Genomic DNA, 14,040 nt, shown 5'->3' with positions numbered 1-14,040 from the left:
TTCCGCGTGATTTCACAATATGCTTTAATTTAGAGATTTTGGTGATCGAATAAAATGATTAAATTGAGAATGAATATTAAAATTATAAAAAGAGTATCAAAAGAATACAAAAAGAGTACATGTTTATCCTTAATAGAATAGGTCTAACTAATTCTAAAAAGTAGAATTTATTAAGTATAATTAATTGGAATAATAATTAATTTAATTACTCACTATTAATTAAATTCATGTGAGTCTAATAGTTGAAAGTAATATATTTATATATATTTTGTATGTGTCCTTTGCTTTTAATCCATTACATCAGTGTTATGATTTTGCAGATCAACTCCTTCTTCTCTTCTCAAGCAAGTATTTTAGCTGTTTTCGAAATAAGCTACATATTATGCTTATTTAAAATATGTCTCATAAAAGATAATTTTTTTGCAATCCTAATATGGTCTCTGTAGCTGATTATTTGGACAGCCAAATAAATTACAATGTAATCTCCTATTTTTTCTTTATTTTTGTTCGATTATTCTCCAATTATTCACCAATTATTTATCTGAAACTAAAAGAGCATTTAATTCAAAGATAAAGTAAAAAAGATAGGTGCTCTCACCAATAATGTAAGTATTAATTTTTTACTATTGACTACTTTTTTGTATTTAAAAGATTACTTTTTACAATTCACTAACTCTTTTCCCGAATATTCCTTGCCTAGGAACTAGATCTGCATGTGCAACTTTAGCTCTTGCCGATGTTGGGATCCCCATGGATGATCTTGTAACTTCATGTAGTGCTGAATACCTTAATAGCACCTATTTGCTTGGTATGCATCTATTTTACTTAACTTTTTAATTGGCTAAATTCAAGTTTATGTTTTCTTTTAAACTGCTCAACTTTTGATTTAGTTTTATGGTTTTGTAATTATTGAGACTTGTATGAATATAGACAGATTTAAACTATGTAAAAGACAATGCTGGATTGTAATTTTCATGACATTATTTTATTTTTTATATTTCTTTTAGTCAACAATGTAAGTTAATTTTAGACTTTTTTTGTTAGCCCAATATGCATTATTTTTTTTGTTGTTGGCTGTAGATAGATTCTAAACTATCAATTGACATTTTAAAAAATGTTATGCAACTGACACCGCAAAGCAGTTGTAAATTACATCCGAGAAGTAAGCATTATACCTTAATTTTTCTTATCATTTTTGAAGAAGTCAAATCATGGCCTATTAATTTCTTAGCTTAATGTCTTGCTTAACATTGAAGCATACAAAACAACTGGGATATCGACGGAGTGTATAATTCAGTGGCTGAAGTTATATATCCTTTTCGCTATTTACCTGAAAATATTTTTGCATGTGAGTTGTCTGTGTAACAAGAGACGTAGAGCTTGATAAATTTATTTTGTCTTGGTATTTTCAGGCTTTTAGTTTTTTGTATTATTTTAGTAAAATTTGATATTTATTTTGTAATAGTTTTATTTGGTAATTTTTTTTAACATTAAACCCATTTAATCTAGGATATTTGCTTTTCAATACTAAGTATTAGTTAATTTTATATTTTTATACTATGGATAATACGTATAGGAATGTGATTATTTTTTTAATATTATATGATGTAATTTTATATTAAGCAGTATTTTTATTATGATATTTTTTTTAATTTAACTTTTATCGTTAGCCAAGAAAAAAAGTGTAGCAAAAAAGTCCGGCCTGACAAATTTTGTCACGGATAAAATGTGGCCGAAACAATTATTTCGTTGTGCATCCTTTTATTTTACCACGAAAAAGAGCGTTTCTAAACGTGTCAAAGTTGTGACTAACAAAAAGTCTCTACGAGTGTTAAAACTGTGACTATCAAAATAAATAACGTGGCTAATTAAAAACGCATCGTTCTCTTTAGCCACAGATATTCATTTGTTGCGAAAACATAATTGCACATAATTTTTTTGGAATTTAGCCACAGAAAAGCCCTTATTTTTGGTAGTGTGTATAACTTTGTAAAACATAATTTATGTTAAGAGACAAAAAAAAATTTGTGTTTTCTTTATCTTTATTTTTTAGAACATGAAAAGCAAGCAAAATTATATATATCCTGAAATATATATATATATATATACTATTTTGTTTCGTTATCTTCATATAATTATTTATATTCTATTTTCTCAGTTACCAAACGCCGCCTAATAGAGATCATCCAATGCAGTTGCTATCAAGTATAATCATAATATCATACCAATAAAAAAAATATATAATCATCATGTCATAACAAATAATGCTACTGGAAACAGTTAAGAAAGCACTACATGTGGCGTTAGTAAATCTCAAAAATACACATTTTCAAAAATGAGATTTTTGTTATCATGTAAATTATGACGACAATGTTGAGTTTCATCTAAGACAATGTTGAAAAAATTAAGGTAATAATTAAATTAAAGAAAGCTATTAATTTAGATTGTGGACATGATCCTTCAGAGCTCAGAAGCCACAACTTTAGGTCTATGGTACAATTATATATAAGCCATCAACTTAAAGGACAAGAATACGACTAATCTATAGTACTTTTGGTTTACTTTGTAATCATAATTTTTAGGTTTCTGATTCTACTTAACAGTGGATATTTTTATTTACAAAATATATATATAATAAAATGTATTGAATGAATTACAATGTGATAAAATACTTAATTATGATGATACCTGTAATATTTGCAAAAATCATATAATAAAATTGAATGATCTGGTCTAATTTAATCTTAAATGTTCATTCTTGTAATATAAATTTTTTGTATTTCCTATAGATATTAAAATTACATTATAAACATACTTCTAAGGGTCCGTTTGGAAACTTCAAAAACTATTTTTTTTAGTTTTTGATTTACAAAAAGTTACATTAATAGTATTTGGTACAATTTTTTAGATAAATTTTTAACTTTTCAAAAAGTTATTTAGGAGCTTTTGAAGAAGTTAAAAAATATGACTTCTTCTATTTTCAAAAGTTATTTTATCACTCCTATTTAATGCACAACTTTAAAATAAGGACTTCTATAATAACTTTTCAAATACAAAATAATTTATTTAAAAGTTGTTATTAATAAAAATCCTTATATTTTAAATTTTTTTTTCAAAAAAATTTATTTAAGAAATTTAGCCAAATTGGTCCTAAGTACATTTCTCTTGTCTTATAGTCTCTCTGGGATTAAATACATATGAGCCAATAATAATTGTACAAATAAATACAATGTCATGAGTTTGGATATTAATAATTACAATTGAGTATCTTTAACTGGGATTAAGGTATCTTATCGGTCCTAATATATATTTTTAGAGAATAATTGGATCACGAGATACTTAAATCAAATTATATCCCACTAAATTTGGTAAGAATTTGGTTAAATTTCTCCCGAATTTATAACATTATACAATAAATATTAGGTGAAATAAGGTATACACAGTTTTTTTCTAATCTTTATACATTTTGAACAATTAATGATTTGATCATTGAAATTCTCTTATAAGTACCACTTTCGTTGGATTCGAGAATTGTAATTGATTAGAAATTTCTATCTTTTCAAAAGTCAACCTAAATAATTATTGTTGGTCGAACATATATTATACTTGTTAGATATTTAATCATTTTATACTAATTATTTAAATTTTTAAAATAAATAATTTCATAGTATGATATCATAAATTTTTTTACTAAAATATCTAAGGATACAAAGAATGTAAACGAGCCTGAATAACTTCATTACCTAACTAAAATCGAACCGATCCAATTTAAACGATTTTTGTATTCAACAGATAGTTGGATATATAATCGAATTTATTTTTCCAAAAAATAATATTATATATCTAAATTTTTTATGAATTGATTTTAACTAAATTAAATAATAAAATTTAAAATAATATTATTTATAATTAATTTTTATTAATATTAGACTAACTCAATTAAATTTAATTAACAGATTATTTAAATGTGTAATATTATTTTTTGTGTGAAAACAATTCAATCCGGATATCCGAATACTTGTATTAAACAATAAGTTATTCACTTAATACAAGTACTCCAGGGTCCCGCAAATTAATAGCGGAGATTTGAGCATGAAAAATAATGTATTTATTTTGAATAAGGTGATATAATAATCCAAATCTATAGATTGATCCAGAGAATTATGTGATAATGACTAGACAGAAAAAAAAAAAGATATAGCATCACACACATAAAACTAAAGCTGCCACAGTTTTTTAAAGGTTTAAATACTCTGTTAGTTCTTATAGTTTTACAAAATTTTTAATTGAGTTTTTATATATTTTTTTAATTGGATCTTTATACTAAATGTTTTTGAAAAAGTATGAGGAGCCAATAGAATTTTTGTACAATATGCACAATGGAGGTTTAGAGAGTATTAGAGATATAATCATTAGTGTTACCTTTTCTTAATCAACTGAAGTTTTTAAAATCAGTGATATCATGACATGATATTAGAGCGCTAAATCCGAAAGGTTAAGAGTTCGATCCTTGGTGAACCCCAAAATCAGTTTAAGCTTAGAGATTCAAATAAAAGAAAAAATATAGTGTAGAGACTCAATTGAAAAAAAAAATAATACAGTATGGACCCAATTAAAAAGAAAAAATATAGATACCTAATTAAAAATTTCGCAAAACTATAGAGACCAATAAAATAATTAAACCTTTTTTAAATAAATTGCCACAATTTCAAATACTTATGAAAAATTATTTAATCATGTTAGTTATCTGATTTTTGTCACAAGCAATATTGTCTTATTTATATTTCTTATAATGGGGCAAATCATGCCAAATCTCATTGTTGATCTAGTATAAGGTACCGATTTTTTTTTTTATAACACTTAACATGAATTATTCTTGTTATTATTCAAACAATAATTACATTTAGTTTTGTATATTTTTATTATTAAATATATATTATTAAATCTTTTTTTTATTATGATTGGTCTAAGATAATCATGGTCATTGAATATAAATTAACTATCATAATCACCGATACCTTTTATATATAACATTATATATGAAAGGATGACAAATATGCCAGAATAGAAGACATTGGAGCAGGCAATACATTCTTTAACGCGATTAAAAGTAGATGTTCCATTAGAATATGACAGTTGTGGCTTTTCAAGCCCGACAACTTGCGCTGTCGTAAGTCAACACAGCGAAAAAATATTAGTAGAGTATCTATCTGAAAAGATCACGTTCTTGTAGTCCTTAGAAAGAGCTCCTTTTGTGGATTGGTCATAGTAAAGATGGCGGATGGGTACTTTCTATCTTTCCGTGGCCACAAATCATGCTTGATTCCCATTGATTGGAGGTCTCTTCGAGCTTTAATGTGATCTTTAGACTTACCTTTCTCGTTCAGTATGGTGAAAATTATGTTGTCGCACACATTCTTCTCTATGTGCATGACATCAAGATTGTGACGCAATCCATTGTTCTCCCAATATGGCAGCTCAAAGAATATACTCCTCTTCTTCCAAGGAGTCTCGTCTTGCACGGCAGTTTGCTGTTCGCATGTCCTTTTCCCCGTAACCGATTGCACCTTAACAAGTTGGACATGCACACCCTCTAAATGCCGGACAATGTCTCCACCAGAGAATTTGATAGGTGGACCTCTATCTTCTATCTTTCCATCAAAGGAGTATTGGTCTTTTCTATATTTGTGGTCATGATTCAGAAAGCGACGATGACCCATGAAACACCATTTCTGACTGTGTGTGAGCCGGTTAGTTTCAGCATCCAAATTATACGCAGGACAGGCTCTCCCACAGTACGTGTTCCACCCAGATAAGTTGCCCAATCCTAGAAAATCACTGATTGTCCACATCAACACAGCATACATCTTGAAGGTTTTTATCTCGACTGCATCATAAGTTTCAACACTAACCCATAACTACTTCAACTCATTGATCAATGGCTCTAGGTACACATCTATATTATTTCCAGATATTTTAGGACCAGCAATAATCATAGAGAGGATAAACGAAGTGGGTTTCATGCAAATCCAGGGGGCATGTTATACGGGATAAGAACCACGGGCCAAATTGAGTACTTCGATCTTATGTTCCCAAAAGGGTTAAAGCCAATACTGCGCGGATCACCAGAGAAGTCGGGATATCGTATGTCAAATGACTTCCATGCCTCGGTGTCCCTTGGATGCCTATACATACCATCAGAGTTAGGACCTCTCTTATGCCACAGCATGTCAACGGCTGTCTTACTAGACATATATAACCGCTGCAATCGTGGAATAAGGGGAAAGTAACGAAGAATCTTCGCCACTTGCGGTTTACCGTTCTTCTTAACAACCATCTTGATCCTCACCCTAGAGTTCTTCTTAGTCTTATGCTTCTATCTCGATGTCCCACACTGCATTTGGTCAGCTCTTGGTCGTTGCCTTGGTATAGCATGCAGTCATTTGGACATGCATCTATCTTCCTGTACGCGAGACCGAGCTTTCTTATGACTTTCTTGGCATCGTGCACAGTGGATGGAATCCGAGCATGCTCAAAGGCGTCCGCGAGCAACTCCAATATCATTCCAAAAGCCTTATCACTCACTCCGTACATGGACTTTATGTGATAGAGCCTCTCCAAGAAAGACAACTTAGAGAACTTTGAACATCTTGGGTATAACTCCTGCTCCCTATCATTGAGTAGGTCATGAAAATTGCGGGTCTCTCGACTAGGTTTATTGTATAAGTAAGGCAACTTATCTACAGCGCCGCCATCATGTTCATTCTATAAGTCTTCTTCGTTGTCGGGAAGTCCTGAGAAGTTGAATGCCTCGTGGACCATATCAAGCATCTGGGCGTTGAAATTTCGTTCCGATTGATCTTCTTGTCCGTCACTAGAGCTCTCGACCACGCGTCTCTCACCGTGATGGACCTAAAATGTGTAACTAGACGGAAAAGGATTTATTAGCAAATGATTGAATGCATCCTCTCTATTTTGTAAGAGGAGGAACCCATACTTTGGACATGGATAACGTATAATCTCATCGGATGATGTATTTGCAAATGCAAAATCTAAGAATCTAGTCAAACCGTTCCTATATTCTGCACCAACCTGTGGCTTTGAAATCCAACTTTTATCAATATCTAATTTAATGAAATATTAGAACGAAGAAAAATCATAAAATAAAACCAGACCACGAGAAAAAGTTAATAATTAACACTTGATATAGAATGGGAGAATAACTCTTAAACCGAATAATAAAACACACATTTACTAACATCAAGGATAATACACAGCTAATATAATTATTTGAGAGAGTTGCTTACTCATTGACAAATTCTGCACTTTCAAAAAAAAATTACTGGAAGAAAGAAACTCTGGGTCTAATGCCAAAAATTTGAAATGAAAAAAAAATTCCTTCCTTAAAAAAGAAAAAGAAAAAGAAAAAGAAGAATATTATATTAATCTGAGAAATAATAAAATGAGAAATCAATATAGTATTACAATATAATGTATGAGTTGGCAAACTAAACAATATAGAAATAAAAATGGGTAAATCAAAATAGTAAAAGTGATAACATGGAGGATAGTTTTATGCTTGGAAACACCCAAAATGAAAGTATCAAAATCTATTGAAATGCTAACTCATTAATTTTCTCTGTCCTTGTTATTCTATAGTAGAAATATGACCAATATAAAGGAGAAGTTGAACAACACATATATGTGGGTTCTTCATACTCTTCTTCTTTCACATCAATAATTTGATGATACATGGTTTAATTAGTAATTATCCGCTAGTTCCTAACTCAAATGTATGTGATTTCACATTTGAGAAAACATAGCCGTGTCAAAGCACGTAGATAACTTGATAACTAGTTGGAACATGATGATTGAGTTTAGCGAGTGTTCAAGTTTAATTGACCTTTTATGTTTAATATTTCATTCTTTAAGAATCAGTTTGAAGTTCTTATATATTAAAATTACGGAACTGAAATTATATGAAATCTAACTGATCCATTAATTATATCACATAAGAACACAAGATATATAATAAAATAAATGATAAAGATTTCATTTGAGTATAGAATACATAAGATTGACTCATTATTTTATACATCTTGTGAGATTGTAATTATCTTCACCTAACTTCTAAGCTATTAATTGTATATTATTCAAGAATTTCATAACCAATAATTGCTTTCTTTCTTTCATTCTTTCAAGCATTTGCTGGTATAGTTCTTCAAAAATTCAATTTAAAAGTAGTTAGCAAAACAGCCATCTTTATTTTTAGGACAAGATTAATTATTTGAATTTAATGTACCTCCAGAACCAGATAGCAAAATAGCTCACCTTGCTAGAGAAAGGTTCTTGGCGTGTTTGGAAAATCAATATGCTTCAAATGAATATGTGCAGTACTTGTCAACAACGTTTGAGTTTTTTTGCTGCCATTGTCAACATAAAATGAAAACATGAGTGTTATTTGTTCATCATAACTTATCCATGAATCAAAAAATAGTTATCAATATAAAATTGTTGCACAGTTAGACCAAACAGTAGATGATTAAATCATATTTGAGGAAACATAGCTGTTTCAAAGTATGTTTATAACTTGATAACTAATTGGAACATGATGATTGAGTTTAACTAGATTCCAATTATTGAAGTATAAATCAAGAAGAAAACAAGCAAGAAGCTCTAGTTCAACTTCAGGTTCAATTGACCTTTTTATTTTTAATATTTCAGTCTTGAAAACGACATACCATATTCTTCCCTTCCAAATTCAATCACTAAAATTACAATAATAATAATAATACAAAATTTATTTTTATGTATTAATAGTAAAAAATAGTTACTTTTTTGTAGCCTATAGACAAGATTTATATATACACCTGCTCCTACCTAAAAACACAAAGCTGAGTGCGAAAATTTTATCAAAAGAAAAGATAAAGGCGAGACAATACATTTTCCATTTAAAAGCTTGCTAATTGAATTTCAAATCAGTAATTTCATTTGTACATAACAATCCTAAATTTTACTGATTCAGGTTGGTAGAACAATTTGAGTAATAGAACAAATAGATATGTGGAGTGATTTGCCATTAATTTATAGGTCTTTAGATTAAAAGTGAATACTAAGTAAATTCTCGAAAAGATTTTGTACAAGACTTATTGGTTCTTGACAAATGAAATACTTGTCACAGTTGCAGGTACAGGAACATACCCCAAGTAATTTATTTCAGATCTCCGAGATATCCGCTCGTCAGAGAACTTGCTTCAAGACAAACAAAAAGAATACATAGATAAGCTTAAGTTAAGACAAATTCAGAATGTTACTCCAAGAATTAGAGGAAACATTGAACAATGGTAACCAAGATATTGATAAGCTGATGAGAGATATTGAGAATAAAACCATGAAAATTTCAGCATTGAAACAAGAAATAGAAACATTCAAAAAAGATAATAAAGATGTTACTAAGCTGATGAATGATCTATAAAAGAAAAATGCAAAATTTTCAACAAAAAAGTAAGAATTAGAAGAGGCATTGAAGCAGAAATCAACAATGCTAAAGGAGAACTGAAAGAGAAATCACAATAACTTGAGCATCAGTTGCTATCGTCAGGAGAAACTGTTAAGCAGGATGTGCTAAATGAGCCGAAGCAATAAACACAAACATATCAAGACTCGAGTTCAAAAATTGGGGAAAATTAAATCTGAATGTTGAAGTGGGGAAGAAAAATTTGGCCAAAATTAATCGATCAACGTTGTTCAAACCCCAATTCAAAAGCTACAAAGATTAAATTGATGCAAGATTAATTTATCAAGAGCCACCGAAATTAAATTGGGACAAGGGAGGGGAACATACGACTAAGAGGGGAGTCTCTTGCGACCGGCAACGCACAACAGGGCAAGAGGAGAAGGCTGCCGACGATGACACAGGGACGGATGGCTGGGGAGGACGTCGACGACGTCACTGACATGCACGGCAGAAGGAGAAGACTCGGACGACCCCTTCCACTCTACCTTCGCGCACGGGAGCTACACGGCTGAGGGAGGAGACTGATGACCGGGACGAACGATGAAGCGGACGTGGAAGCTGGAACTGACAGAGGGAAGAGTCACGACAGCGGAGAAGAAGACCAGTGATTGACTTACCTTTGCGCTGCTGGGGTTCTCACGCCAAAGACTGAAAGTTTATGGTGCCTAATAATTTTTTTTTGGGTATTTTAGGGAAACAAAATCTCTCTTTTCCCAAAATTATTTGATGCGGTGACTGCCCAAAATCGCCTCAAGTCAGATCAATTATATTGGAACGGAACTTAATTACGCACCAAAAACTACATCAATTCAACAAAACTGCGACAGTTTGGGATAACGACCGACAATCTTCACCTGCTAAATCCCACATCTCTTGTAGTGAACAAACAAGTGTCACATCAAACATGTTTTAATTTTGTGAAACTCTTAAATACATTATATGTAGTAAATGAAGTGTAATTTTTTCTCCACATTGATTTACTGGTACAAACATTTAAGAAAAGAGAGAAAGTATCATAAAAAGATAAACAAAAATAAATAACTCATACGTTTTGATGTTTTACGAATATGTGACGCAATGCGAATTTTTTTTTTCTTTCTTTTTACGAATAAAAATCGCCCCTTGTTTTTACTTTTTATTTTTCTTTTGTTTTTAAAATCAGAAATCACTTTTTCACTTTTTTATTTTTAAAAAATAAGAAAAATTTTATATTTGAGTAAATTTAAAAGAACAATTTAAATTTAAATTTAAATTTAATTTTAATACACTGTTAATATAAAATAATTTTATACGTGTATTCAATATATTTTAATTTATATTAACCATGTAAATAATCATCTAAAAAATAAATATAATTACATATTATATAAAATATTTTATATCATGAGTATATTAAAATTAAATTCTTTAAATTTTATAAAAAGTATCTCCCGCATATATATACAAAAAATAACCAAGTATAGATAAGAATTTTTTCTTACATTGAGAGCAGATTTTTTTTTTCTTTTGTTTGATTTCCACACACAAGCAACACTAGTTATAATGATCTTAGTGGGGTCAATTAATAAGCATAGGGTAAGGATTATATTAATAATATGCTATGATTTTATTTTTTCAATCCTTTTCAGTTAGTGAAAACTTAGAATTTTCACCCTACATATAAAAATCAAGAATAGTAGTAACACAACTTGGTTAGAAGAAACAACTAGAAAAAACAAATTGAACATTGTAAAACCTATCTTGTAAGTTTCAAGCTGATACGGTTTAATCAACCTCAATCACATGCATGAATATCCTTTACAATTTATAATTTCTAGTTTATTAAAAACCGATACACAAGCCCAGCTTGATGGAAGCCTGAAGCTTATATCCACATATCCCCAAACTAATAAAATAAGAAGAAATCAAATAAAATCATCGACAATGTGAGAAAATCTCATATTGCAAGTTCTTTGTCCTTCTCCTACAGTATAAACTTTGTTCACATCTCAATCATATAACTCTAATTTTCAAAACAAAACCGACTCAGATTTTTCTCAAGATGCTGCGCTTCAATAATAATACTGAAAAAAAAACGACACACAAAGATCCAAGTAATTCAAGTTCACCCTTCAACTCAACGCAGAAAAAGCAAAAAGAATAGCAATCCAATGCAGCAGCCAGCAGGGGAAAGAATGTTAATGCTACCAGATAAAGATCCTTCATTCTTTGGAAAATCAAGTTCTTCCTCAATGAGAAAATGAAAAGGACAAAAAAAAAAAAAAGAAAACAGAGAAGGAAGAAGACCGACAAACACAAGATCCATTCAGCTTGCGCTGGTTGAGTCAGACAGCACGACAGAAATTGAAGCAGAGTACTGACAGTTAAAAAATTAGCTGCATAAGTGTCATAATATTACCATATGAAAGTGTCCATCTAAATTCTACAATATATATTCTCCCATTTCAGCAGAAATTGGAACACTCAATTGACTGCAATAATCACTGCATATGTCTCAAATCAAGCTTGGGTCAAATCAAGCTTGGGTTCCCAAAATACATCTTAAAATTCACAGGTACTTCAAGTTATTGATTCAATCAACAAAGCAATTTAAAAGCATAAGAATAATCCTCTCTTGAGAATACTCTGCTCTCTTTAAAAGTGAAATTTAAACAAGAAAAAATCAACAAGAACAATAACAAAAAAAGAATCATAATTCAGTTGACACATGGTGAAATTTACATTGGTGATTTTAATTTGATCTGGCAGTTCACAGATAAATAACGTAGAATACAGAAGCTAAAACCCCCAATTAAAACCCTAAAACGAAAACCCAAAACCTCCCAAATTTCACAGAACCATCATCATCATCGGGCGCTTACCTTGCTTGTAAGGGATCGATGCTTTGCCTCATTGGAAACCTTGATGCTTCACAGCAGAGCAGAGAAGAGGTTGCTAGAGAGGACACAGTTTCTTTGACACTGCACAGAGAGGGCGAGTGAGAGAGAGCGAGTAAGAGAATGAGCGAGAAGAAAAGAACGAGGCACAGAATGCTTACTTGGTGAGCGCGGTGATGAATCGCAACGGTGAAGAAGAGATGAGCGACGACGAATCGAAGGTGAAAACCCTTGAAGAAGAGATGAGCAGCGGCGACGAATCGAAGGAGAAGGCGCGCGAGTTTGTGCAGGTAGCGTGAATTGGTGACAAATCAAAGAAAAAATATTCATTAAGCTCAGTATATAGCGCAGAAATGAGGGTTACTCGATCGAATTGAAAGGGGAAGGACGATGAGAAGCGCAGAGATGACGATGGTGAGGGCGGCGCAGCGACAAGGAGGAGGGTGAAGAGGAGCGACGGTGAGTGGTGAGTGAGAGGGTTTCTTCGTGATGGTGAGGTTTGAAGGGTTTCTTCGATGGTGACAAGGTTTCTGAAAGGGGGTTGAGATGAAGGCTAAGTGCGAGTTTTGGAGGGACAAAAATTCACTAAGTGTGTGAGTTTTGCTTTCGGAAAACTGAGGAATAAAATTGACCAAGTACCAAGTTTTTTGCTCTAGATACATTAGGCATCACTTTTAAAGTGTATCTAAAACTTAACAAATAGGCAACACTCTAAAAGTACTCCCTTAGATATAAAAAATGAACCCATAAATATCAACATTCAGCTACGCTTTATAAGTGATTTCTATAATACCTAAGGCTACACTTTTTAAATGATGCCAAAATTGTGTTTCTTTTTCTCTTATAAAAAGGCATCACTGAGAAAAGCGTAGCCTATTCATAGAATAGGCTACGCTTTTCAAATGTATCTTAAAAAAAGTGTGGCTGAATGGGTATTTTTCTTGTAGTGATTGCATAATTTTTCATTGCACCACATGGCTTCTTCATAGCAAACCCTAATGGCTTGGACCACTCTTCAACTCACATTGCCTCTGAATTTTTATACTCATCGTGTGTCCCTTTTCATAATTGTTGATTTCTATTCATTGAATGAGAACAATGGGAATGAAGAAATCGTTAAGAAACATTGAAGAAAGGGAAATCCTAAAGGGTTCTTTATTTGTAATGTCATATCTTGTTACATTATTCTTCTTTCATGTCTCTTTCAATTCTTTAGAAAATTAACCAACAAAAGGAATGAAGAGATATATTGATGGATACAATTCAGAGATTTCCGAGTATAAAATTTAAAATTAAATAATGTATGTCACGTATATGTAACAAAATTTTGTTACTCAATTATGTATTTCTAGATAAAATTATCTTACATTATTTTATATAAATTTAATTATTCCGTTGGTTCCTATAATTTCACTGAATTTTCAATTAAATCTCTATACTTTTTTTTCTTTTCGATTGAATCTTTATACTGTATTAGATTTTGTATTAAGTTCTTGCCGTGACAAAAAACACTAAAATTAACAGAATATTCTATTAAAAACGAATATGCTTAATAGTTGATTGAATATTCTGTACGTATAGTTAAACAAAATATTCCGTTAATTCTAACATTTTTATTACGATAAAAATTAAATTACAAAATTTGAT

The 14,040-nt window shown here is 30.8% G+C and overlaps 1 long non-coding RNA gene across 4 annotated transcripts; it reads right to left on the bottom strand.

The window, feature by feature from the left end:
• Positions 1–4,969: 4,969 nt before the first annotated feature.
• Positions 4,970–13,525, bottom strand: LOC112729716 (uncharacterized). Of its 4 annotated transcripts, XR_011868331.1 has the most exons (6): positions 12,555–12,988; positions 12,379–12,477; positions 9,845–10,371; positions 9,202–9,252; positions 8,332–8,423; positions 4,970–6,925 (listed from the first exon to the last, which is right to left on the bottom strand). It is a non-coding gene; the product is annotated as an uncharacterized lncRNA (long non-coding RNA). The 4 variants fall into 4 exon arrangements; XR_011868330.1 differs by lacking the exon at positions 9,845–10,371 and having other exon boundaries at positions 12,555–13,403; XR_011868332.1 differs by lacking the exons at positions 4,970–6,925; positions 9,845–10,371 and adding an exon at positions 8,008–8,219 and having other exon boundaries at positions 12,555–13,403.
• Positions 13,526–14,040: the final 515 nt, after the last annotated feature.

Source organism: Arachis hypogaea, chromosome 12 (genome assembly GCF_003086295.3).
Source record: "Arachis hypogaea cultivar Tifrunner chromosome 12, arahy.Tifrunner.gnm2.J5K5, whole genome shotgun sequence".
Lineage (NCBI taxonomy): Eukaryota > Viridiplantae > Streptophyta > Magnoliopsida > Fabales > Fabaceae > Arachis > Arachis hypogaea.
This window is presented reverse-complemented; position numbering and strand designations above follow the sequence as displayed.